Genomic DNA, 25,882 nt, shown 5'->3' on the forward strand with positions numbered 1-25,882 from the left:
GGGCAGACCTCTAACAATACAAACTTATAGCCTTCAGCAGTTAGGACAATGTCCAGATTTCTTTTCCAATCTATGTAATTGGGACCAGTAAGTTTGTTCTCTTTCAGTATAATGGTCAGTGGGTTGAAAGATATCCTAAGAATCACAAAATAAACTTTGGTCAAGACTTTAAATTTAGAATAATATTGATTCCTCAAACAATACTATTTAAATTTACCAACACCTCAAAACACCGTAAATTTTGCATGTCACGATAGTGTGGACGTATACAAAATCAAACATTTGTAAGAGGAGATTTTACCCATTAATTTTATTCTTGTCAACCTAACTTTATGACAAATAAAGTTAATAGTTGGTTTTCCTTCGGTCACACATATAATAGCAGTGACTCCGATGGGGATGATACTATTAAATGTGTCTAAGTGTATACCATTACTTGATACTTAGTTCATTAAATAAGATTGTGCCCCTTCCGATGGGGAAGATCACACGCTCCTAATTAATTTCCTATAACCATCCATATGGAAGTTTGATCTAGTGATCTGCAAACAAACTCATCCGATATGGAGGAAGGCACTCAAAGCCAACGCGCAAGTTTGTTTGCATCACTTACAAACCAGTAATGGAGACCATGGAATTTATTTAAAAATCCCTCTCCCACTTAGTTATTTAAGATAAGGAATTTTAACCTAGCAAGCACACATCACACACATCACAGTAAATAAAAGAAATAAATATGGAAATTAATTTTTCAACTATTATGACCTTTTCCATCACTGTCCTTCGCATGCTGCTAGCCCTAGGGTTCATGTCGTCGGGTCCATCGAGCTTCCTTTTCCGCTGCGCTTCTGGTCCTCCAAGAACACCACGCCTTGCAAGGATACGATCCACGACAGAAAAAAATAAAATTTTACATACATCGATCCTATATTCCTCAAGGGAATGTACATCAAGTCTAGATCGAACATAAATGTAAAATCCTAGGGTTAATATAGCTCCTACTATATTAGTTAAATACAATCATGCACACATAATAAAATGCCCTTGAAATGTCCAAGGGTCAAATCACACACAATATCTATAAGTCATAATAGTTGGAGCCTGCAACCACAGAGTTAGCACATCCTACTATTATCTTGCCTAAATTATATATGACATATGCATAATTAAACTGAAAACTAAACACATAGAGGCAAACCCTAGCTCTGATACCAATTGTGGGTTGGTCCTAGGAAGATCGTACCGATTCCACTGTGCATAAATTTTGTACAAGTGTCGAACCTTTCCTAACAACCTATTGTGTTCTTTAGAAATTAAATTCGGAATCGCAAACGGAACTTAACATTATTGATTCCAAATTTAACTTATCTGTTCTTAGTGGTTTAGACTTGGATCACAAATGATACTTAACATTATAGATCCAAATCCACCTAGGTTACAAATTTAATTAAATATTTATTTTGGAAATTGGCTCCCAGGTCAAACATGGCGAGACACTTGACCTTCTTGGGTATGGGAGCATCCACCACTGCCTCGACAAAGCCTCTTAACGAAATTTAATATTTAATTTCCTTATATAACTCTAGGTTTAACCAAAAGGAACAATCAAATCACAAGATCGAAAAATATAAGAAACATAAATCCGAATATCTAGAATCTCTAGCCTCTTGTGTTTGGAATTCATACAAAGAAAACTAGTATGATGCGGAAAATAATTACTAGTTATACCTTTCTTTGTAAGCAATAACCTCTTAATCTTCTACTATATTCCTCTTTTTATCTCGGACGTTGTGTGGGCAACGATCTACCGAGATGATAACCACCGACACCTTCCTTCTTGCAAGATTCGACCACCAACCTTCAAGCTCTAAGGGATGCAAGAGCAAAGCCTCCTTTCTCTTCTTCTTCTCCTAGCTAGAACCGGCCACCAAGGACTCCTCTTGTGTTGATGTCGCCAGCCACCAAGGAGGAAGAGAAAAGGAGAAGAGCAAGGAACTATGGCCGGCCACCACCAAGGAAGAGAGGAGAGGAAAATAGAATAGAGTTGTGTCTCATGAAGGCACCCCCTCCCTCTCTTTTATAATCCTTGGTCTTGACAAATAAGGAAAATTTAAATAAAAAGTTTCTTATTTTCTTTGCCATGAAAAGGATAATTTAATTGACTAAAAACAATTCCTTTTCTTAAATCATCATGGTCGGCCACCTCATAGCTCCAAGCAAGGAAAGTTTTAATAACACAAGAATTAAAACTTCTTAATTTGCTTCCAAAATTTTAATAAAAATTTCTATAATAATTTTTCCCTTCATGGTTGGTTATAAAAGAAAATTTTATAAATTAAAATCTCTCTATTAAAACATGTTGATGATTTCCAAAAAGGAAAGTTTTCTCTAAAATTAAAATCTTCCTTTCAATCTACAAATAAGGAAAGATATCAAATCTTTTCTTTATCTTTTATAGAAACTTATAAAAGGAAATATTTAATTTTAAAACTATCTTTTTAAATCATGGACATGGTTACAAAAAAGGAAAGTTTTATCAAAAAATTAAAATCTTCCTTTTAACTACAAATAAGAAAAGATATCAAAATCTTTCACTTAATCTTTTGTAGAAAGCTATAAAAGGAAAGATTTAAATTTTAAACTCTCTCTTTTAAAACCATGATATCCACATAAGAAAAGATTTTAAAATAAAATCCATTTAATTTTATTAGGGTCGGCCACAACAAGCTTGGACTCCAAGTTATGGCCGACCCCACTTCACTTGGCTCATCCCTTGGCTTGGCTGGCCCAAGCTTGGACTCCAAGCTTGCTTGGCCGTCCACCTAAGGGCGGGTAGGAAGTGAGTATGCGGTGGGTATAATTCTCTATATACAAGAGGTTACGATAGGGACCGAGAGGAGGAATTGATTTTGGTCTCCCGATGAAATTAAGCTTCCCGTGTTCGCCCCGAACACCCAACTTAATTTCATCAATAATAATTCATATTACTAAAGAATTATTATTGAACTACCGCATCAAAACCAAATTACATTTTGGGCTCCTTCTTATTATAAGTGTGTTAGTCTCCCGGTGTTTAAGATGTTGAATGTCCACTAATTAAATGAGTTACTGACAACTCTCTTTAATTAATATCTTAGTCCAAGAGTAGTACCACTCAACCTTATTGTCATGTCGGACTAAGTCCACCTGTAGAGTTTAACATGACAATCCTTATGAGCTCCTCTTGGGGGCATTATTAACCTAGATTACTAGGACATAACTTCCTTCTATAATCAACAACACACACTATAAGTAATATCATTTCCCAACTTATCAGGTCTTTTGATTTATCAAGCTAAATCTCACCCTTTGATAAGTTAAAGAAATGAATACTAAATATATGTGTTTGTTATTATATTAGGATTAAGAGCACACACTTCCATAATAACTAAGGTCTTGTTCTTTTATTAAGTCAGCACAAAAAGAACTTACCTTAAATGGTCCTGCTCAATACACTCAGAGTGTACTAGTGTAATTTTATAGTTAAGATAAACTAATACCAAATTACACTACGACTATTCCAATGGTTTGTTCCTATCCATCTTAGTCGTGAGCTACTGTTTATAATTTATAAAGAACCGATAACATGATCTTCTGTGTGTGACACCACACACCATGTTATCTACAATATAAATTAATTGAACAACTACACTTAGCATATAAATGTAGACATTTTTTACCAATGTCATTCTTTATTTCAAAATAAATGTTTACAAAAGCTAGGTTTTTAGTATACACTCTAATAATCTCTTCGTCTTCCAGCATTATCATTCGCTCCACAGCCCACGGGCAGCAGTCCTCAGCCGTTGGCGCCGCTACTGGCATCTTATAGCCGGTGATCCGGCACTCCTGCTCTCGATCCGCATAGTTGTCCACCTCCGATGTCGACTGGGCCTCTGAGCCCTCGTTGTCATTGTGTTCTGACCTGACTTGTGTGATGTTTTATGTCTCGACCTTCGTGCCATTTTGTATCTCGGCATGCGTGCCGATGTCTTATCCCGGCCTATGTACTAATATCTTATCTCGGCTTGCGTGTTGATATCTTATTCTGGCCTGCGTGTTGAGGTCGCATCCGATTTCATGCCATCGCGTTCAGCTCCTCACCGTCAGATCCGGCTTGCTCATAGTCATCTGTTCTTCCGGGTCACTACAACTCGAGCAGTGTCCCACCTGAGGGCGTCCCCCTGTGCCAAGGTACTTTCTCCATTCATATTCTATAAGCATTTCATTATTTTATGTCTTAGTCTGTTATTTATATATTCGTTGGATCTGCCTCGAGCATCGGGGTACCAGGGACCGGGGTAACTCGGTCGTTGGTTGCAGGTAGCGTTGACCAAAGGACTTTTGACGACTTAGTCAACATAGAAGTCATCTCAGCATACCCCCCCTCGGGACGTCATGATTTGGTCAACATTCCATCCACCTCATCCGACGATCTATCTGACTTAGATTCCAAACAAGATCAAATATAATCATTAATTTATGAGACTTTATCATTTATCATATACTTATAGAAAAATAATTATTAACAATATATATTTACCTTATGAAATAATTAACTATAAATTTATAAAAGTATCTCAACACACGAGGGCATACAAACAATACTTTGGATACTAAAAGTAAACATAAAAAATTTATTTAATTTCTATATCAATTAACACAATTATACATGCTCAAAATATATATATAAATAAAATATTCAGTAGCGTGACGTACTTTGTCACCGACTAACTTCCCACGAAAAACTAATGTAAAAGGAATCTTCTAAATAAAATTCAACTAAACAACGTCACCTTCAAGTAAATTTCTTCACCAAATCCTCCAATTTTCCCCCACGTTGACTAAGAAAATTCAACCAATTATTACTTGCGTGACAAATAGATAGTGTTTATCTCTTCGTCATCGTTATCTCGATCATCTCTAGAACTCATAATATTCGACTACACCAATAATTAACAGGCATGAAATTTATGACTTGGTTAGTAATTTTATATTAAATAATAATAATAATGGCGGCATCTATTTAAGTGATCTTCCCTCCTCTCTCAGACCTCAAGTCAATGGAAGGCTTAATCCCCTTCGTCTGCAGGGCCATCGCCAGCTACGCCAACGCAGGAGGAGCCCAAGCTCCGCCCGTGACTGTGTGGTTCGCTGGTGACTCACCGTCCGCCTCCTACATGCGGCTGCCCACCGGGGACTCGGGTCGATTCCGGCCTGGCGCCGCCGAGGTCCAGCTCTTCTCCTCGCCACTGCCCCACACTGCTGGAGTATCCTGCTCAACTCCGGCCCAGACGCTCGCCCACAGGCCTAGTTAAAAGATCGCGAAGGCGGTCGATTAACAACCAAAATCAAGAAGAAAAAAAAAGTTAAAGTAATTGTGTAAAATTGATTGCTGCCTTTTTTTCCCCTTGTTTTTTTTGTTTTTTTGGTACGTTAAGTATTGATGGTGGGGATTAAGTGATAATTAAGGTTGATAGTAAGGTTGTGATTGTGGGGTGTAGATGGAAGACAAGAACTTGTAATTGTAAATTATAAAGTTTGGTTCAGATCATTTATTAAATTTCTGAAATATTATTAATTTGTTCAGAAGAAAGAAAATGAGGAAAGGTGATCGGCGAGAAGGGCAATTAATAAGGGCTTTCAGATATTGTTGTTATCTTTCCTATCAAGTTTCTATCCAAATTTATCAAATTTTCTATGTGCCTTACTTAACATTAAGTAGAATTTTTTTAATTTACTTTGCATATTCACTGTGGTATAATTATCGATATAATAAGATACTATTTTACTTAGTCTTTTCATCGAAAATGTATCCAGGATAAAAGCAAAATCTTTGATCGGTTCAAACTAAGGAGGCAAAACCTAGTTCGGAATTGGACTCATGTTGAAGTAAAAAAAATATCTTTTACTTCATTTGTTTTATAAATTATGAAAATAATCGTGATATATAACTTTACAGTTTATATTGATTATTGAAGTAAAAAAATATCTTTTACTTCATTAGTTTTGTAACGTGCCGAAGTAATCGATGATATATAATTTTATAATTTACATTGATTGGCGAAGTACATATATTCTATAACTTTACCATAATTTATATTTATCGAATTATTTGGTATTATATTACTTTATAATTTATATTTATTGGCAAAGTAATTAATTATCAAGATTTCATTATTTATATTATACTGAAATAATGGATAGGAAACGACTTTGCAATTATTAAGTTATGCTGAAGTAAAAGTAAATGCTTTCTTTAAATTCAACACAATTTTAATGTCATGAAGGATTTTATTTTTTATTATTTCACTATCTAGTTTTATATATATATATATACTCATTCGGTGTACACTCCTAGACGACTCTCACATGTTTGAATGCCTGGAGTCTATCTCAGGCGCCCCGACCCTCACATGTGCGAGAGGGGCTCTGGGCGCTCAGACATGTGAGGGTTCTCCCAGAGTGTGCACCAAACGGATATGCAGGCTATCATTTATATATATATATATATATATATATATATATATATATATATGGACACACACACCGTCATTCGGCCAGTGTGAGTGACCTCTACGATGATTGATATGACGATAAAAGGGGCCCACCAAGCATGGGTCAAAGGCGGAGATAGTAGCCGACGTAAAAGTCAAGGTAGTCAACAATGGTCAGCGGTGATCAACAGTCCCACCAAAGATGGTCAAACGGAAAGCAACGCCAATTGCCAATCGAGCATGAAGTGTCTGATCGGTCAGGTGGCTTGTCTGAGCAGAACACCCATCCGACCAGGAGCATTACGGCAAGAACATTAGATGCTCATTACATATTGGAGGAACGTTAAGGTGGCCGAAGCGCTTGTTCGATCGGGCGCAAATAATCTACTGAACCCAGTCACTGCGGGGAAAGGCAACAATGGTCGGTCGAGCGAGGGAGTCATGGCCGAGTGGCTACCCCGGTCGGCCGAATAGTGGGACCATTCCCGCATCTCTTAATATCCCTTTGGGAGATAATGACGCTAACAACATGGCATGGTCAACAGGCGGATAGTACGACGGAAGCTTCTACTGTCTTGTTAGAGATTTACATGTCCTATTAAGGTATGGTGTCAGAGACACTTTTCTGACATGTTATTTCATAGGATAGTTTGGAGAATGTGCCCATACCCTGAGGAGCGTGCATGTCGTCCACTGTAGCAATATATAAAAGGGGATTTATCTACTGGTGGAGGTGCGTTATTCACTATTCACACTCATGCTTTCACTGTTGCTCCACTTTCTTCTACTATTCTGGTAACTGACTTGAGCGTCAGAGGACCAATGCCAGGGATCCCTTTCTTGGGCCGGCACTAACGTTTATTGTGTTGTAGAATGAAGCAAAGTCTACACGCAGTCAACCAAGAAGCCACATCCCCAGCTAGCCTTCTTCACGATTTTCGGACAAGATCATATTGGCGTCATTTGTGGGAACATAGTCTATATCTAAGACATGGAGATAGAGGGCGCTAGATGACTCACGACAGTGACACTTTCAAAGGAGGAATTAGATATGTTGATACTATTAAGATCTTTGGCAGCCGGCTAGAGGGGCGTGAATAGCCCTTGCACAAATAAAAATAAAAATATATTTCTCGGACAACTAACTTAATTAAAGAACACTTGCATAAGAAATGATAAAGAAATCAAAAAGATAGAGGCAAAGAAGTTTTTACTTGGTTACAACCGGAGAGGTTGTTAATCGAAGGAAGTAGAGCACACTAATATCTCCTTCAAGCGGAGAAGTCTCTTTACAGCAATGATCGCACAAAGAGATGAAGCTAATCGAAAACTAGAAGCGTACAAGTGTTGTTTTTCAAGATGCTTGTTATTATTAGCTTTTTGGACCAAGGCTGTATTTATAGCCTTGGCCGGGGCGCCTAAAAGGGTTCCAAGCGCCTGGAGGGGGTTAAAATTGTATCCCCTTCGCAATGGATTGCGATCAAACGTGATCCAGATAAACTTCAGTTCTGGGCTCCCGGAAGGGTTCTGAGCGCCCGGACCTGGAAAGTCAACCATGTTGAATTTTTCAGTCCGGGCCTTCCGCTCCAATTTCGCTCACCTTGGTCCAGGTCTTCCACTCTGGTTCCTCTTGCTGGGGTGATCTCGGCCATCCGGAATAGAGATCACCTGAAGCCAACTTCCGGTCTTCTCGAGCAAGCTTCCGCTCCTGGCTTCTCGTCCCTTGGAAATGTCGCGCGCCACCTTCTCGTCCGCCCATGTACTCTTCCGTAGTTCTTTGTCCCTCAGACGCACTGAGCCCGTCGGCTCTCTCCCGTGTCGTCCTTCTCGCTAGATGTGTCTTTTGCTCGACACCCTATGCTCCTAAGTTCCTATACACTTAGACACAAGGTTAAACACAACAGGACCTAACTTAACTTGTTTGATCACATCAAAATAACCTTGGGGTACCAACAGATACAAGCCCGAGTAACAAAAATGGTAGAGCGACAACAATAACAGGTCGAGCACCAGGTACATGATCCCGCAGCATCAGTAACGGGGCAGCAGGCCGGATATAGAGATTGAGTGGAGCATGTCTCCATTCGGGGGCAGAATAAGAAGCCGATCAAAACATACGAGGAAACACCCAATGCGCTGATCCCCTTTCATCGTGCACTATTCCACACTCCTTCAGAGGAACAGGGCTGAGCGGATAGAGAGCTAGGGTCATCCTCAGACAATGCGTCTATATGTGACAGGCGGAAGGGAAAGGTGCCCCGAGTCAATGATTCGCCTGAATAGATTAACGGGCAATTCTCTCAAGGGATTCTGGACGATCCATTACAGCGACACTATACTCCACTGACGATCGAGGAATACAATGGGACGACTGACCTAGAGGATCATCTGACTAGTTTCGACAATATAGCCACACTCCAATAGTATACCGATAGAGTGAAATGTCGAGTCTTCCTCACCACACTTTCTAGATTGGCTCAACGATGGTTTAGATGATTGCCGATCGGATCAATTCACAGCTTCAAAGACTTTCGAGTGGCGTTCTTGCATCACTTCTCTAGTAGTCACGGTAACCAGAAGACAAGTGTCAATTTGTCGTTGTGAAGTAGGGGCCCAAGGAGACATTGAGAGCCTATATCAGCGGTTCAATCAAGTGGCCATAGATATTCGATTGGTCTCTTCGGAGATATTGGTAAGTGCCTTCTCCCAGGGGCTTACCGAAGGTGAATTCTTCTGCTCACATATCTAGAGGCTGCCAAAAGACTTCGACCACCTGCTCAGGCGTGCCACCGAATACATACACGTGGAAGAAGCCCAAGCGGTGCAAAGGAAGGAAGTACCTGTCAAGCATACTGCTCCCTCGGAACGGCGACCGACCACCAATCATCAACCACCAAAAGACCCTCGATCAGGAGTAGCACCACCGCACTAGGAGTAAAGAAAACATGTCGTGTAGCATGTAGCAACAGGTCCACCTAAAGCTACAAAAGGCAGAACTTGGACGTCGTTGTTTTTCTCATTCCATCAATCACTGACACACAACACTTGAGCATGTTATGACTTGAGGCCGATTTCCAGCCTACCGGCTCCATCAGGATACCATTGTCACCGACCAACTCCCGATCGATGACATTGATGTCGATTAGACAGGCATAGAGAAGAAGAGAGAGAGGCGGACGAGAAGTACCATCACGAGCCTCAGCGAAGGGGAAATGCAAGTCCCACCTGAACTTCGACTAAGCGAACTAGATCTTCAGCTCGGGAGGAGGAAAATTGAAGCAACGCCGCTCAAGGAGAAATCGGAATGATCGCCTGGGGGCCGACTGACGGTGATTCCAACTGAGTAAGGAAGTCGGACGCTCGGCGATTGGAGATACATGTTGTGGGATGCAACAAAGAGAAGGCCAAGGGACCAGAGATCAATTTTGGCCCTCGGTACCTAGAGGGAGTGGGGATCCCTCATGACAATGTCTTGATCATCCGAGCGGTAATAGCCAACTATACTATTCACCGAACTATTATTAATACAGGTAGCTCGGTGAATATAATCTTTAAGAAATCATTCGACCAGCTACAAATCGATTGGAGCAAATTACAGCAAATGACGACCCTGCTCTACGAGTTCATAGGAAATGAAGTATTGTCAATTGTCCAGGCTCGGCTGGCCATATCACTCAGAGAAGAGCCTCTCAAGAGGACCAAGACCACAAATTTCATTGTGGTTGACGCCCCATCCGCTTACAATGTCATATTGGGTCGACCGGCGCTGAACTAGTTTCGAGTTGTAGTGTCTACCTTCTGTCAAAAAATAAAGTTCCATGTAGACAATGAGGTAGGCGAAGTCAAGGGTGACCAGTTGGTCGCTCGGCGGTGCTACTTTGGGTTGCTACTCGGAAAACCTAATGGTTCCACTGTACAAAAATTTTGTACAAAGGTCTGAACCTTTTCCTAGCTACCATGTGTTCTTTTAAATTAAACTTGGATCGCCTGCGGAACTTAACACGTTTGATCCAAAGTTTAATCTATTTGTTCTTTTAGGTTTAGACTCGGATCTCCTGCGGAACTTAACACGTTCGATCCAAATCACCTAGGTTATTAATTTCATTAAATATTAATTTCCAAAATTGGCTTCCAGTACTGACGTGGCGAGGCACATGGCCTTCTTGGATATGGGAACAACCACCACCGACTAGACAAAGCCTTTTAAGGAAAGTTAATATTTAATTTCCTTAAATAACTTTAGGTCAACCGAAAAGACCAATCAAATCACAAGAGAAAAAAAACAAAAGAACATAACATCGAAAACAAATTCGAAATACTAGAATCGCATGCCTCTTGTATTTGGTATTATTTCCAAAAATAACTAGTATGATGAGGAAAGGAAAAATACTAGTTATACCTTTTAGAAAGACCTCTTGATCTTCTACCGTATTCCTCTTCTAACCTCGGACGTTGTGTGGGCAACGATCTTCCGAGATGAGAACCACCAAGCACCTTCTTCTTCCTTACGAGTTTCGGCCATCAAAACTTCTCCTAGGATGAAGAGGTTCGACCACCACCACCATGTTGGTGCAACATCCCTCAGGTCAAGGTTGACCAAGCTTGAGTCTTGGTTTGGGTTTCGATGTTTGACAATACAAGGTTGATTGAAGAAGAGTCAAGTAGGTCAAGGATGACCAGATACTTGACTGGGAAGTCCTAACTGGGATGTTAGGCAGAAGGAAAGACCTAGTGAGTGAAGCTAGGCAGTGAGAAAAATCCTAGTAAGTGAAGCTAGGTGAAAGTCCTGGTGAGTGAAGCCAGGCAGAAGAAAATCCTGGTGAGTGAAGCCAGGTGAAAATCCTAGTGAGTGAAGCTAGGTGAAAGACCTGGTGAGTGAAGTCAGGCAGAAGAGAAGTCCTAGTGAGTGAAGCTAGGCAGATTGGAAGTCCTGGTGAGTGAAGCCAGGCACGGGGAAATCCAGATGGGTCAAGATTGACCAGACATCTGGTGAAAGTCCAAGTAGGTCAAGGTAGTGACCGGATACTTGGCAAGATGAAGAAAAGTCCAAGTGGGTCAAAGGGAGTGACCGGACACTTGGTGAGGGAGTCCTAGCAGGTTAAGGGTGACCGGATGCTAGGCATGATGAACCAACATGTCAAGGTTGACCGGATGTTTGTTTGGGAGGCTTGGGACTTGGTTTTGGGCAAAAACCAGAAGCCGAATCGATCAGCCGATCGATTGGCTGGAGCCCAATCGATCGGTCGATCGATTGGGGTGTCCCTGCGAGAAACCTTCATCCCAATCGATTAGTGGATCAATTGGGAGGAAGTCACGAACACACAGAATGCCTCTGGATCGATCAGCCGATCGATCCAGAGGTCCCAATCGATCAGTGGATCGATTGGGAAGGTGTTGTATGTCCTGATAAGCCCTGGATCGATCGACTGATCGATCCAGGCTAATTTCTAGATCACAGAGGCGCTCTGGATCGATTCGTGGATCGATCCAAAGCCTCCCCGATCGATTGGGAGCAATCCAATCGATCGGGATCCGTCCGTTGGCGCAGATAAAGGCCGTTGGCGTGTGTCTTCTTCGGCATAACTTCACCGATTCGTCTCAGATCACCACAGTGCTCATACAGCTTCTCCACAAAGTTCAGATCGCCAGTTCTTGAAGGTTCTTGGAGGTTTTCCAAGTCAAGAGGCGGATCTACAGCTGAAGAAGAAAGCTAGGGTTAGGGTTTTCTTGTAAGCTTGTGCTGTATTTTGTTTCCCTTTCCTTTTCTTCTTGTAGTGTGAACTTGTAGGGCTTCTCCGCCTTTGGTAATTACCATAAAGGAGGGTTTTCATAGTGGAGGGTGCGTGAGTGTGTGGATCCTTGGATTAGTCACCTCTTGTGAGGTGGATACCAAGTAAAATCTATTTGTTAGCATTGTATGTGTTTGTTTCTTGTATTTCCGCTGCACACCATCAAAGAAACAAGCAACGAAGAACACGAAGCGTACGACGAGCTATTCACCCCCCCTCTAGCTACTTTTCGGTCCCAACAAGTGGTATCAGAGCAAGGCCGCTCTTAACCGGAATCATCGCCGGAAGGGGCAAACAAAACAAGCAAAGCTAAAGGGTGAAGAAGTTGAAGAAATTCTACAAGTCGAAGACTTCATCAAAAGGCTCAACTTCAAGATGCAATTCCAAGATGGACTTGGATTTGACACAAGGGTGGCTCCACCGTACACATCCACAAGCTTCGATTCTTGGAGATCAAGAATCAAAAATTTCTTGATGATGGAGATAGAGCAATGATTTGCTCTCATGGAAGGATTTGAAGCTCCAACAAACTCCAAGGGCAAGCCTCTCAAGAAAAACAAATGGAGTCAAGAGCAAGTTCAAAGGAGCAAGGCAAACGATAAAGTGACCAAGCTTTTGGTCAACTTATTGCCAAGCAATATTTTGGCTCAAGTTGGAGAATTCAAGGATGCCAAGGAGCTTTGGAGCAAGTTGGTATCAATTCATGAGATCCCCTCCACTGTACCGAATCAAGAGGAATCCAAAGAGGGCGACTCATTGGAGCAAGACCAAGAGGGGGATTCCGAAGTTGAGAGATGCTCAACGTCTGAAGAAGAAGAAGTCCAAGAAGAAGCTTCATCTTCGAGGGAATGCAATGAAGGGAATAAGGAGGGAGCATACTCCTTGTTCCATGTACAAGATGATGAAGCCTCCACCTCTAGCATTGAGGGGGAGCAATCCTTGGTGACGCCGGATCAAGAAGAAGGAGAAGCTTCTACATTTGGGTCAAGAGAAGAAGAGGAGGAAGAGGCTTCCACCTCCACAAGTCAAGCAAAATCAAATGGTGGAGTATCATCCTCGGATCAAGAGGAAGCCTCTACTTCCAAGTCAAATGGAGGAGCAAGTGCCGTCCCTACACATGAAGGTATAAATATTTCAATAAATAATAAAGATCATATTATTTGTTTTGAGTGTAGGGAAAAAGGGCACTACAAGAGCAAGTGCCCTAAATTGGCCAAGAAAAAGGGCCAAGTGGCACTAAAGGGCAAGGTAAAGCCCAAGGAGACCATCTTCAAAACAAAGAAGAGCAAGGAGCACATTGTGTGCTTCTCTTGCAATCAAAAGGGGCATTACCGAAGTCAATGCCCAAAGGGGAAGAAGGTGGTCAAGGCTCAAGAAGGAAGCTCAATTCAAGGGGGAGCCTCCAAGGTAAAAAGAAAGGTAACTTTCATTGAGCCTACCCCTTTAAATTATGGTAAAAAGTATGCTAATTCTAATCTATATCATTTTAATGCTATTTACCATGAAAATAGGAAGCATGATAGCATTAAGGAAAAACATATAGCTTATCATGCTAAAACCTCTCAACCTAGGTTTAAAAAGGTAGATAGAAATTTAGGCAAGAACCCTAGGGATTCTAGGTATTTGCCTAAGAAGAAGAAAAATCAAGGTTTTAGTGAAAAATCTAAGGTTGAAGAATTATGGAAGGAAAATTAAGTCTTGAGGTCAAGACTTGATAATTTAGAGAAGACCCTTAGAAAAATCACAAATATGACACAAGGGTCCAAGAGCAAAAATCTAGGTCTATGAGTATCAAAGCCATCCAATGGCCATAGAGGTTTGGGATACAAACCTAAGGCTAAGAAGGATGAAATTTCATACCATAGGGTTTCATATAGCTATGGAACCAGCCCTAGGTCTAGTGGTCAAGTCAAAAATACCAGGAAGGTCATTCCTAAGAGTATTTTTGCAACAAATGTGACTAAGACTTCTAAGAAGTCAAAGAAAGTCACAAAGAAGGTCACAAGGGAAGCAATCCCTAGGGTTGACCTAGAAAAAGTGACCAAGGCTTCTAAGAAGTCAAACAAGGTCACTAGGAAGGTATCTAGGGAAGTTATCCCTAGTGAGTACCTAGAGCATCCAAGGAGTACCAATAGGTTTTGGGTTCCTAGGAGCATTTTCTCTACCCCATAGATGGGGTTAGAGAGTGTCAACTCTAAGAAGAAGGGTAGTTAACCAAACTTTGAAGAAATTGACACTCAAGGAGCATTTTCAAGGTCATTATTAACCTTCGAAAATGAAATGGATTAATGAGGTACTCTTTGAAAGAGTAAAATGTGCCAAAATTTGAGAAGTATTGATTCTATTTTAAAATGGCACATATTGGGAAAATCATAAGAACTACCAAGTTGGGATTTTGGTATGTTCTTAGGAAATTAAAGGCAATTTAAGCCTTAATTTAAAAGTGATACTCTTGTGGAAAAATGTAATATGCCAATCCTTGAGGAATAAGCTTAATTTCAATTGACATAAATTAAACAAAAGAATTAGAAATGCCCATTTAGGTTTTGGCATTTTCTTGAAGCATTTAGGGCAATCTAGGTTTAATTTTTAAGTTTAGCTAAGTTTTTAGGATACCTAGATAGGTAGTCTAGGTATACTTTATTTATGTTAACACCTGCCATGCTTTGTTTGTCCAATATATGTCATGACATCATATTTAGTTTTATATTTTGCATTCATGACTTATTATGAAAAATACAAAAATACTATGTCATGTCATACATACATCATGTAGTTGTAAGAATCTTTCTTTTGAAAGCTATTTCATTTTGATGTATGCCATAACATTATCATGCATTATGTTTATTTCCTTAAAATTAAGGACAAATGGCATTAGTTCAACAAGTGGCATTTGTTTAACAAGGGGAATAAACAAGTGGTATTTGTTCAACAAGTCGTAATCAACAAGTGACATCCTAAGTAGATGTTCAATATCTAATTCAAAATGCCTAGATTAGGGCAAAACCAAACTTTACATCTTACAAAGACCTATAAGGTGACTTGTATGTGTTTTAGTACACATTAGATACAAGTGAGATGTTAGGATGATGAACAAAACTCAAGATGTTGATTAAGTGCATTCTTTTGAGTTTTAAGTTCATCAAAACACATAGTTATGTGTTTTCCCATCATTGGGAAAGCTAGTGTACAAGTCATGTACATTAAGCCCAAGGAACATGGTGGGATATTGGTTTTGAAACTGTTTTAAAATAATTTTAGAAAACCTTGGTGAAAGCTATCTTTTGAGAGTAATCACCATTGAATAGTTAGACACAAACTTGAAGAAAATACTAAAGTTTTTGCAAGGTTTCAAGTTTGTGTCAATTTTTGAAAATATTAAGTATTTTCTTATAAAACTATTTTTTATTGATAGTATATACCCTAAATAATGTCTACATAAATTTTTACGATTTTTGGAATTTTGTAGATTTTTCTAGGGGCTTCTGAAATTCACAGAAAGTGAATTTCAGCAACTATCAGACCTCAATCGATCACCCGATCGATTGAAGGGTCTCAATCGATCGGGCGATCGATTGAGAGCAAGCTTCTCGCGAACAGAAGCTTCCTGGATCGATCCACCGATCGATCCAGCCCTCCTGAATCGATCAGTGGATCGATTCAGCAAGGTTCAATCGATTGGAACCTAACTCCAATCGATCCAAGTTGCTGATTTTGGCTGGGAAGGCCTGATTTCAGCATCTTTGAACCTATTTTAGTCTAGGTAACCATTCCAAACCCCTGAAAATATATTTGTATACATAAAAATGGTGTTTTCATGTGGAAAACAAGGATGGATTGGTTAAGGAAGGCTAAGTTGAAGTTTAGGTTGAGGTTTATTTCAAATTTTGAATATTTGAACCTCAAAACTTCTAAAATTGGGTTTCCTAAAGTTTTAGGGATTCCAAGTCATCGTTGGTGCAATGACAGAAGTTACCACCATGTCTTTAGGGGGAGGGACTCTTTAAAGACATGAAAATTATTTTTCATGAACCTTGGAAGGTGGTTAACCTTCCGTTAAGAACATGCTCAAGGTTGAGCATTTGAACTTTAATGGGGAGTGGATATCCTCATTGTTTAAGTGGTTTCAAGTGGATAATGCTCAAGTATGGGCATTTGCCTACATTGGGGGAGAATGTAGGGTTAAGGATAATGAAGGGTATGGGACCTTCATTATCGTGTTGATCACAACGAGTGAAGTTGTGAACAACAATGCGCAACTCTTCAGGGGGAGAGTTTTCAACAAGTGAATTTGTTGATGTGTGCCCAAAAATGAGGCATGGTTTGATGTGTGCCAATAGGGGGAGAATGAAAGGGAGTAAGTTAGGCTTTCATTACCTAGAGGGAGTTTGCCCTCTTAGGGGGAGAATGAAGGGCTTAACTTATGTATTCATTACCTAGTGGCATGAAGAAGGTTTAGGCTATGAGATTAGCCTAACTTACATGTGGTATTGTAAGTGATAGTGTTGGTATTGTCAAACATCAAAAAGGGGGAGATTGTTGGTGCAACATCCCTCAGGTCAAGGTTGACCAAGCTTGAGTCTTGGTTTGGGTTTTGATGTTTGACAATACAAGGTTGATTGAAGAAGAGTCAAGTAGGTCAAGGATGACCAGATACTTGACTGGGAAGTCCTAACTGGGATGTTAGGCAGAAGGAAAGACCTAGTGAGTGAAGCTAGGCAGTGAGAAAAATCCTAGTAAGTGAAGCTAGGTGAAAGTCCTGGTGAGTGAAGCCAGGCAGAAGAAAATCCTGGTGAGTGAAGCCAGGTGAAAATCGTAGTGAGTGAAGCCAGGTGAAAATCCTAGTGAGTGAAGCTAGGTGAAAGACCTGGTGAGTGAAGTCAGGCAGAAGAGAAGTCCTAGTGAGTGAAGCTAGGCAGATTAGAAGTCCTGGTGAGTGAAGCCAGGCACGGGGAAATCCAGATGGGTCAAGATTGACCAGACATCTGGTGAAAGTCCAAGTAGGTCAAGGTAGTGACCGGATACTTGGCAAGATGAAGAAAAGTCCAAGTGGGTCAAAGGGAGTGACCAGACACTTGGTGAGGGAGTCCTAGCAGGTCAAGGGTGATCGGATGCTAGGCATAATGAACCAACATGTCAATGTTGACCGGATGTTTGTTTGGGAGGCTTGGGACTTGGTTTTGGGCAAAAACCAGAAGCCGAATTGATCAGCCGATCGATTGGCTGGAGCCCAATCGATCAGTCGATCGATTGGGGTGTCCCTGCGAGAAGCCTTCGTCCCAATCGATCAGTGGATCGATTGGGAGGAAGTCGCGAGCGCACAGAATGCCTCTAGATCGATCAGCCGATCGATCCAGAGGTCCCAATCGATCAGTAGATCGATTGGGAAGGTGTTGTATGTCGCGATAAGCCCTGGATCGATCGGCTGATCAATCCAGGCTAATTTCCAGAGCACAGAGGCACTCTGGATCGATCCGTGGATCGATCCAAAGCCTCCCCGATCGATTGGGAGCAATCCAATCGATCGGGATCCGACCGTTGGCGCAGATAAAGGTCGTTGGCATGCGTCTTCTTCGGCAGAACTTCACCGATTCGTCTCAGATCACCACAGTGCTCATACAACTTCTCCACAAAGTTCAGATCGCCAGTTCTTGAAGGTTCTTGGAGGTTTTCCAAGTCAAGAGGCGGATCTACAGCTGAAGAAGAAAGCTAGGGTTAGGGTTTTCTTGTAAGCTTGTGTTGTATTTTGTTTCCCTTTCCTTTTCTTCTTGTAGTGTGAACTTGTAGGGCTTCTCCGCCTTTGGTAGTTACCATAAAGGAGAGTTTTCATAGTGGAGGGTGCGTGAGTGTGTGGATCCTTGGATTAGTCACCTCTTGTGAGGTGGATACCAAGTAAAATCCATTTGTTAGCATTGTATGTGTTTGTTTCTTGTATTTCCGCTGCACACCATCAAAGAAACAAGCAACGAAGAACACGAAGTGCACGACGAGCTATTCACCCCCCTTCTAGCTACTTTTCGGTCCCAACACACCATGCTCCAAGGGATGCTAGAAACAAAACTTTCTTTCTCTCCTTCTTCTTCTTCTTCTCTAAACTTGATCCGGCCACCATATGAATCTCCACAAGAAGGATGAGGTTCGGCCATCAAAGAGAAGAGAGGAGGAGAGGATGGTCGGCCACACCAAGGAAGAAAAAGAGGGAGAAAATAGAATAGAGTTGTTCGCCATGAAGCCTTCTCTACCCCCTCTTTTATAATTCTTGGTCTTGGCAAATAAGGAAAATTTAATAAAAACTTCCTTAATTCTTTTGCCATTGAAAAGGAAAATTTATTTAATTAAAAATAAATTTTCTTTTCAATTTACAATGGCCGGCCACACCATAAAATTACCAAGCAAATAAAATTTTAAACACAAATTAAAACTTCCTTATTTGCTTCCGGAAATTTATAAAAAATTTCTCCAATAATTTTTCCCTTCATGATTGGTTAATAAAAAAGAAATTTTATAAATTAAAATCTTTCTTTTAACATGTGGATAAAATGAAAGTTATCTCTAAAAATTAAAATCTCTTTTAATCTACAAATAAGGAAAGATATTAAATCTTTTCTTAATCTTTTGTAGAAACTAATAAAAGAGAATTTTTAATTTTTAAACTTTCTTTTAAATAATAAAGATGATTAATAGGAAAGTTTTTACCAAAATTAAAATCAACCTTTTAATATACAAATAAGGAAAGAGATTTAACTCTCCTCTTAATCTTTTGTAGAATCTTATAAAAGGAAAGATTTAAATTTTTAAACTCTCTTTTAAATCATGTTATCCACATAAGAAAAAAAATTTAAATTTAAAATTCCTTTTTATTTTAATAGGGCCGACCACCTAAGCTTGAGTTCAAGCTAGGGCCGGCCACATGAATTCACCCATAAACCAAACCATGGCCGGCCCTAGCTTGGTCTCCAAGCTAGCTTGGCCGGCCCCTATTGTAACGACCCGCCTCCTACTGACTAGGCTGCGAGGCCGATCGTTACGTAATGCTGTGCTAAATTACTATTACGGAAATCTGGATTGATTAAAATTTGACTAAACTGACTACTGTAAAATCTGAACTTAATATTCTAGGTGTACCTAGGAGTTGTACACATGCTAGTGAAGGTAATCTATGCCTCTTGGATGACCTGCTAGCTGTAATCAGGCATTTCAATCGACCCATGGATCGATTGGGCTGTCGGATCGATCCAGTGATCGATCCAGCTTGACACTGGCACGGAAGAAGACTCTGGATCGGTCGGCTGACCGATCAGCAAGCCATCTCGCTGCTGTATGCGGCTGGATCGGTCCACCGACCGATCCAGGAGTGCACTGATCGGTCGGTAGACCGATCCAGTGGCTCACTGATCGGTCGGCTGACCGATCAGTGAGTTGCTGCACCTTCTGTTCGCATTTGGATCGGTCGGCTGACCGATCCATAAACTCTCTGTTCGCGACTGGATCGGTCAGCTGACCGATCCAATGGCACAACTCAGCTCTGATCGATCCGTAGATCGATCGGAGTTTCTGATTTCGCACTGGAACTCTGATTTCAGTACTAGTTCATGTCAAAACCTCACACAACAATTATACAATGCATGGAAAACATTCTAATATCCACTAACTAGCATTCTAACATAATTACTAACAAACTAAATAAATCTCCCATGGTTTAAACATTCTAAGGTCTAAAAATGCATGAAAGAAGAAATACTAAGAATTCAACTATTTAAGCTTGCTAAAACCCCTGAGGATCTTTTATTCCAGTTCCTGCCACACACACCATCTTTGCATTGAACTCCAGCTTCCTCTGCTAGTCCATTTTCCCTTTACCTTTATCTGTAGTATAAGGAAAGTAGAATCTGTAAGCTTAAAGCTTAGTAAGAAACCATCTACCTCACAAAAACATGCAACGATGCAATCATGTTTTTAAAGAATGCTATTTAAAAACATGCACTGGATTTGTTAAAGCATGGCACACTGAAGTTACATGGCATAAACACTGAAACATGGCATGCATAATAAAATATAAGCATGGAGCTATCTCATGGTATCAACTAGGAGAACTAAACTGAAACTGAAACTAAAACTGAGCAAAAACTGAGCTAGCGCTGATCTTAAACTATAATCACATAACTAGATTATGAGTTTGAAAGCTATTATCATAATAAGTGAAAATACATAATCATGTTGCTAATGGGCCCGGCAACTGTACTTGCTGTGCGCGCATCCCTAGCTAGACCCAGGTTTGCAAGTCCCGCATTTAGTAGGGTTTACTAGGTTATCTAAACCTAGGGACCGACTATGGGAGCCCAGCCCAATGGATATATAATCCAGTACAGTGCCACTGAAAATAAAATACTGAATATAGCTACTAATTTCTTATTTTGCTGTTTCTAGGTTATCTGAACTTAGAGCTAGGTTATCTAAACCTAGAGGCGACTGTGGGAGCCCACCCATTGGACCGTAGTCCCATGTAAGTTGAAACTAGACTAATATACTGATTTAAATGCTACTAATGCATTTAACTGAGCTGTTAAAAATATATGAGGTAGTATTTAGCTACACTAATCATTTTGTCGAACACTTGGTGTGCTCCAACTCTCCCCTCTAATAGGGAGACCACCTCTAGGCACCCAACAACGTCTAGAGCCTCCAACTGAAGGAGAACAACGTGTCTGGCCCATCTAGAGGTGCTCAACTAGATCCCTAATCTGCGAGGAGGGTTTAAACACACCCTAAGTGCCGAAAAATCTGCATATAGCTAAACTAAAGGCATGCAATCAAACGAAAGCTACTTATACTGCAGGTGAGGGGTTTCTTACCTCGTGCGCTAGTTTTCTTACGAATCTAGTCGCTAGTTTTCCGGTGAGGACGATCTTCTCGATGATCCTCTCGCGTCTACGTGTTCTTCTCGCGGAGGGGAACGTCCTCGTGTCGGAGTCGTCGCCGGAAGGTGCTCCTAGAGCCCTTAGGGAAGGAACTCTAGGTTGTTCTTGTGGTTGGCGCCGAGAGAAGGAGAGGAGAAGGAATCGGCGGAATTAGGGTGAGGGAGAGGAAGTTCACGGTGGAAACCAAAAATATAACCCTCACTTAATTATTTTCCCATATTTATATTAAGTGATAATTCCGACCCAACTCCAACTTAAATATATATGTTTCCCTTTCCTTTCAGCACGGCCCTGCTGGGTTCAACTGATTACTAAAATTATCCGTAAACCATAGGTCTCGGGTTCAATTCCCGCGAAGGCCGTTTTACGCTTATATTTATTTTTGCTACTTCCGCTACTCTAAAAATTCTGTAAAAATATCCTAAAATTCCAGAAAAATTATAGAATATTTCTAAAATAGTTTTGAGAATTTCGAGCGTTACAATCCCCCATACCTTATAAAAAGTTCGTCCTCGAACTTAGAATAATTCTGGGTACTTCTGTCTCATGCTGGCTTCTGTCTCCCAAGTTGCCTCTTCTGCTGTGTGATTTCGCCAAATAACCTTGACTAATGGTACTTCCTTGTTCCGCAATTTCTTAACTGCTCGGTCTATTATCTGAATAGGCCGACTGTCATAGCTGAGGTCTTCACGGATCTGTACCGACTGGGGCTCAATCACCTGGGTGGCATCTGGGGTGTGTTTCTTCAGTATATAGACATGAAATACATTGTGGACAGCTGACATCTCCTGGGGTAGCTCTAGCTCATATGCTACCTTGCCCACTCTTCTGCTGATAAGGTATGGTCCCACATATCGGGGACTTAGCTTGCCCTTCTTCCCAAAACGCATTACTCCCTTCATGGGAGCTACTCTAAGGAATACTGAATCCCCAACTGAAAATTCCAAAGGTCTGTGCCGTATATCAGCATAGCTTTTCTGGCGGCTCTGAGCTGTCTCTATCCTCTGGCGGATCTGCTGTATAACTGTTGTGGTATCTGCCACTAGATCTGTCTGAAGTTCTAGCTCTTTCTGTTCACCACTCTCATACCAGCAGATTGGAGATCTACACCTCCGCCCATAGAGAGCCTCATAAGGTGACATACCGATAGTGGCCTGATAGCTGTTGTTGTATGCAAATTCTGCTAAACTCAGATATTTGCACCAACTTCCCTTGAAATCTAGGGTACATGCTCGGAGCATATCTTCGAGTACCTGATTTACTCGCTCCGTCTGACCATCTGTCTGAGGATGGAAGGTTGTGCTGAACTTTAACTTCGTGCCCAAAGCTGACTGTACACACTCCCAGAAGTGTGATGTGAACCTACTGTCTCTGTCTGAAATAATGGTTCGTGGGACTCCATGTAGCCTGACGATCTCCTTGAGATACAACTGAGCTAACTGCTCCATGGAATAGGATATGTTGGATCGAGACGTGCTAGAGGGGGGGGGTGAATAACACTCGTGGCTAAATCATTTTTCGATTATCGGAAACGTAAGAATTATCGGAGTAATTAAGCAGCGGAATAAAACAAAACAAACACACAGAGACAGGAGGATTTTTACTTCGTTCGGAGCCTTGATCGACTCCTACTCGAAGGCCCGCGATCCTTGATCGCTTCCGGTGGGCAACAATTATAAGCTCGATAAAATGATTACAAGATGAAGTACAAGTAACTGGAAAAACTAGTTATACCGACGACAACAGTAGAATATTGAAGCTTCGGGTCGTCGGAGACTTGTTGCAGCACTTCCGGGCGTCTTTCGGAGCAGCACGTTGAAGAGAGAAGACTTGGAATTCGTTGTTCTGGTGCTGCTGCTCGAGACCCCTTATAAAGGGTGTTCAAGGCGCCTTGAAGCCCTTCAAGGCGCCTTAAACAGGCCGAGTCACCCGCGGAGATCAGCACAGACTTGGTCGAACTTCATCCAGTTCAAGGCGCCTTCAGCCTACCCAAGGCGCCTTCAACCTTCGACCCAAGGCGCCTTGAACTTCATCTAAGGCGCCTCCAACCTTCTGCGCTGGCTTTTCCTGGTTCGCACCCGAGGCGCCTCCAAGCTCCATGGAGGCGCCTCGGACACTGTTCATCCGAGTTGTAACTTGCTCCTTTGTTCCTGCAAAATGTGTTAGTCCCAAACACATACCCTGCAAAACAAAGTTAGCACAGAAACATAATGAATGATAATAATAAAAGTTTTGACAGCATTCGAACTGTCCGGGTCTGACTTCAGGTTTCCCCCCGGAAACCCTAGGTCGACCCGACGCCTACTGTTCCCTCTATGGGGAACACGTCCTCACCTACTCCACTCAGGAGATTTACCTATTGCCAGTTCGATCCTCCAGATCGACTGGACTTTTGCTCAGCACTCGACGCTTCCGGACTTTCTGCTGGACATCCGCTTCCCGGCTAGTCCAGTCTTTCACCTGGTTCGCGACACCAGGACTTTCCACCTAGGGTTACCACCCCCTAGGACTTTTGCCTGAAGCCATCAACCTGCCAAAACTTTCCGCATAGGGTTACCACCCCCTATGACCTAGGGTTACCACCCCCTAGGGTTTTTCCCTTTGCCTAACCGCAGCTAGGACTTTTCCTGAAATACTTATTCAACATGTTAGATCACAACACACCTTAACTTTGAATCCTTTGCCATTATCAAAACTCAGGTTCGATCGTTAGATGCTTCCTGCACCAACAATCTCCCCCTTTTTGATTATGGCAACCCAAATTCAAAGTTAAGTAAAAACAAATGCATAAACCGGTTTTAAGTGAGCAAGCTTAAGTATATAAAATCAAATCAACGCCTAACTTAAGCTAACACTTAAACTTTTGTGAAGCTCCCCCTTAATACAGGGTTTCCTTTTTAAAATTTTTTACTTTTACTTTTTAAAGTTTACTTTTGAATTTTCTATTAAAATTTTTACTTTTGAATTTTCTCATTCTCCCCCTTTGCCTTTATCAAAAAAATAAGCCAGTTTCAATTTTTCTTTTTGAAAAATCAATTAGACAAAACAACAGGATAAGTGCTAAGTTGAAAAATAACTTTTCACCTAAAATTTTAAAAGTACTGAGTTAAAATTTTGCAACACTATCTGAAAGGTAACCTAGAAAATATCTTAGCAATAATATATAACGTTAGGTTTCAAGGTTGGCTAAGTTTGAAAAAAATTTGAAAGTTGCTCTATGAACCACTTAGCTAAGCCTTTTGCAAACATTGAACTTTGAAGGTTTATCTTAAGTGAAAAGTGACTTAGCTTAATTAAAAAACTTGTTAATTTTTAAGTTGTAGAGAGAGAGTAGCTAAAAGATTTAATTTAGGTTATTTATTCAGTTGGTCCTTAAGTCCAAGCATGAGTCAAGTTGAAATGTAATTGGTGTTGATCAAGTATCAGAGCCCTAAAGTATAGGCATTTTTTAACTAAAAGATTGAGTATCCTTTGCCAACTGTCTAACCTTGAGTTACTTGCTGATTGTCTACAGGACAATAGCTTTCACTTGGTTAGTCAAGTTAAGTTAATTTGGTCCAGATAGACTTGACTAGAGCTGGAGAACTTAACTTGATTAATGTTTATTGCATATTTAACGCCCAGACTCATATCGATGCACAGATATAAGCATTCTTGAGTCCAGGCTGTACCCTATGCATCTCACGCCGTTCTATGTTTACAAACACAATCAAGGTAAACCTAGGTGTTTGTGAGATGCTCTGGCTGAGTCCTAGGGGAACATGATTTCTAGGGAAAAATCCTAGGCTAAGTCCAATTTTTGAAATTCTAGAAAAGTAGGAATTTTGACAAAATCAAGATTTTACCTAGAAATTATAAAAGGATGCAAGAATATAATGTTATAGTATCTATTCTACCCAACACATACCTATTTGTCTTCTAAGAGAGCTGAACTCAAGTTCAGGTAAAGGTTTTGTGAAAATGTCAGCTAGGTTTGATTTTGACTCAACATAGTTGAGTATAATATCACCCTTAGCTACATGATCCCTTACAAAATGATGCTTCACCTCTATATGTTTGGTCCTTGAGTGATGAATTGGATTTTTTTGTTAGATTTATTGAACTTATATTATCAATTGAAATTTTTGTTTTATGATATTCTAGTTGATAGTCTTTAAGAGTATGCATCATCCATAGCAATTGAGATGCGCATTCACCTAAGGCTATATATTCAGCTTCAGTGGTAGATAAAGCAACACAATGTTGTTTTCTACTTGACCAACTTACAAGGCATTGCCCTATAAATTGACAACTGCCACTTGTGCTTTTTCTATCTAACTTGCATCCAGCGTAATCTGAGTCAGAATAGCCATGAAGGTCAAGAGTGCAAGTTCTAGGGTACCAGAGTCCTATATTTAGAGTACCTTTAATGTACCTAAGTATTCTTTTAACATAGGTTAAGTGTGACTCTTTTGCACAGGATTGGTATCTTGCGCACATACCTACCGCAAACAATATATCAGATCGGCTTGCAGTTAGATACAGTAAACTACCTATTATACTTCTATAATATTTTGGGTCTACTGGTTTTCCAACTGGGTCAGAGTCAATATTGATGTTGGTTGCCATTGGAGTATTTATTATTTTTGAATTTTCCATA

The sequence above is a fragment of the Zingiber officinale genome, chromosome 7B (assembly GCF_018446385.1).
Source record: "Zingiber officinale cultivar Zhangliang chromosome 7B, Zo_v1.1, whole genome shotgun sequence".
In the NCBI taxonomy this organism is placed as follows: Eukaryota; Viridiplantae; Streptophyta; class Magnoliopsida; order Zingiberales; family Zingiberaceae; genus Zingiber; species Zingiber officinale.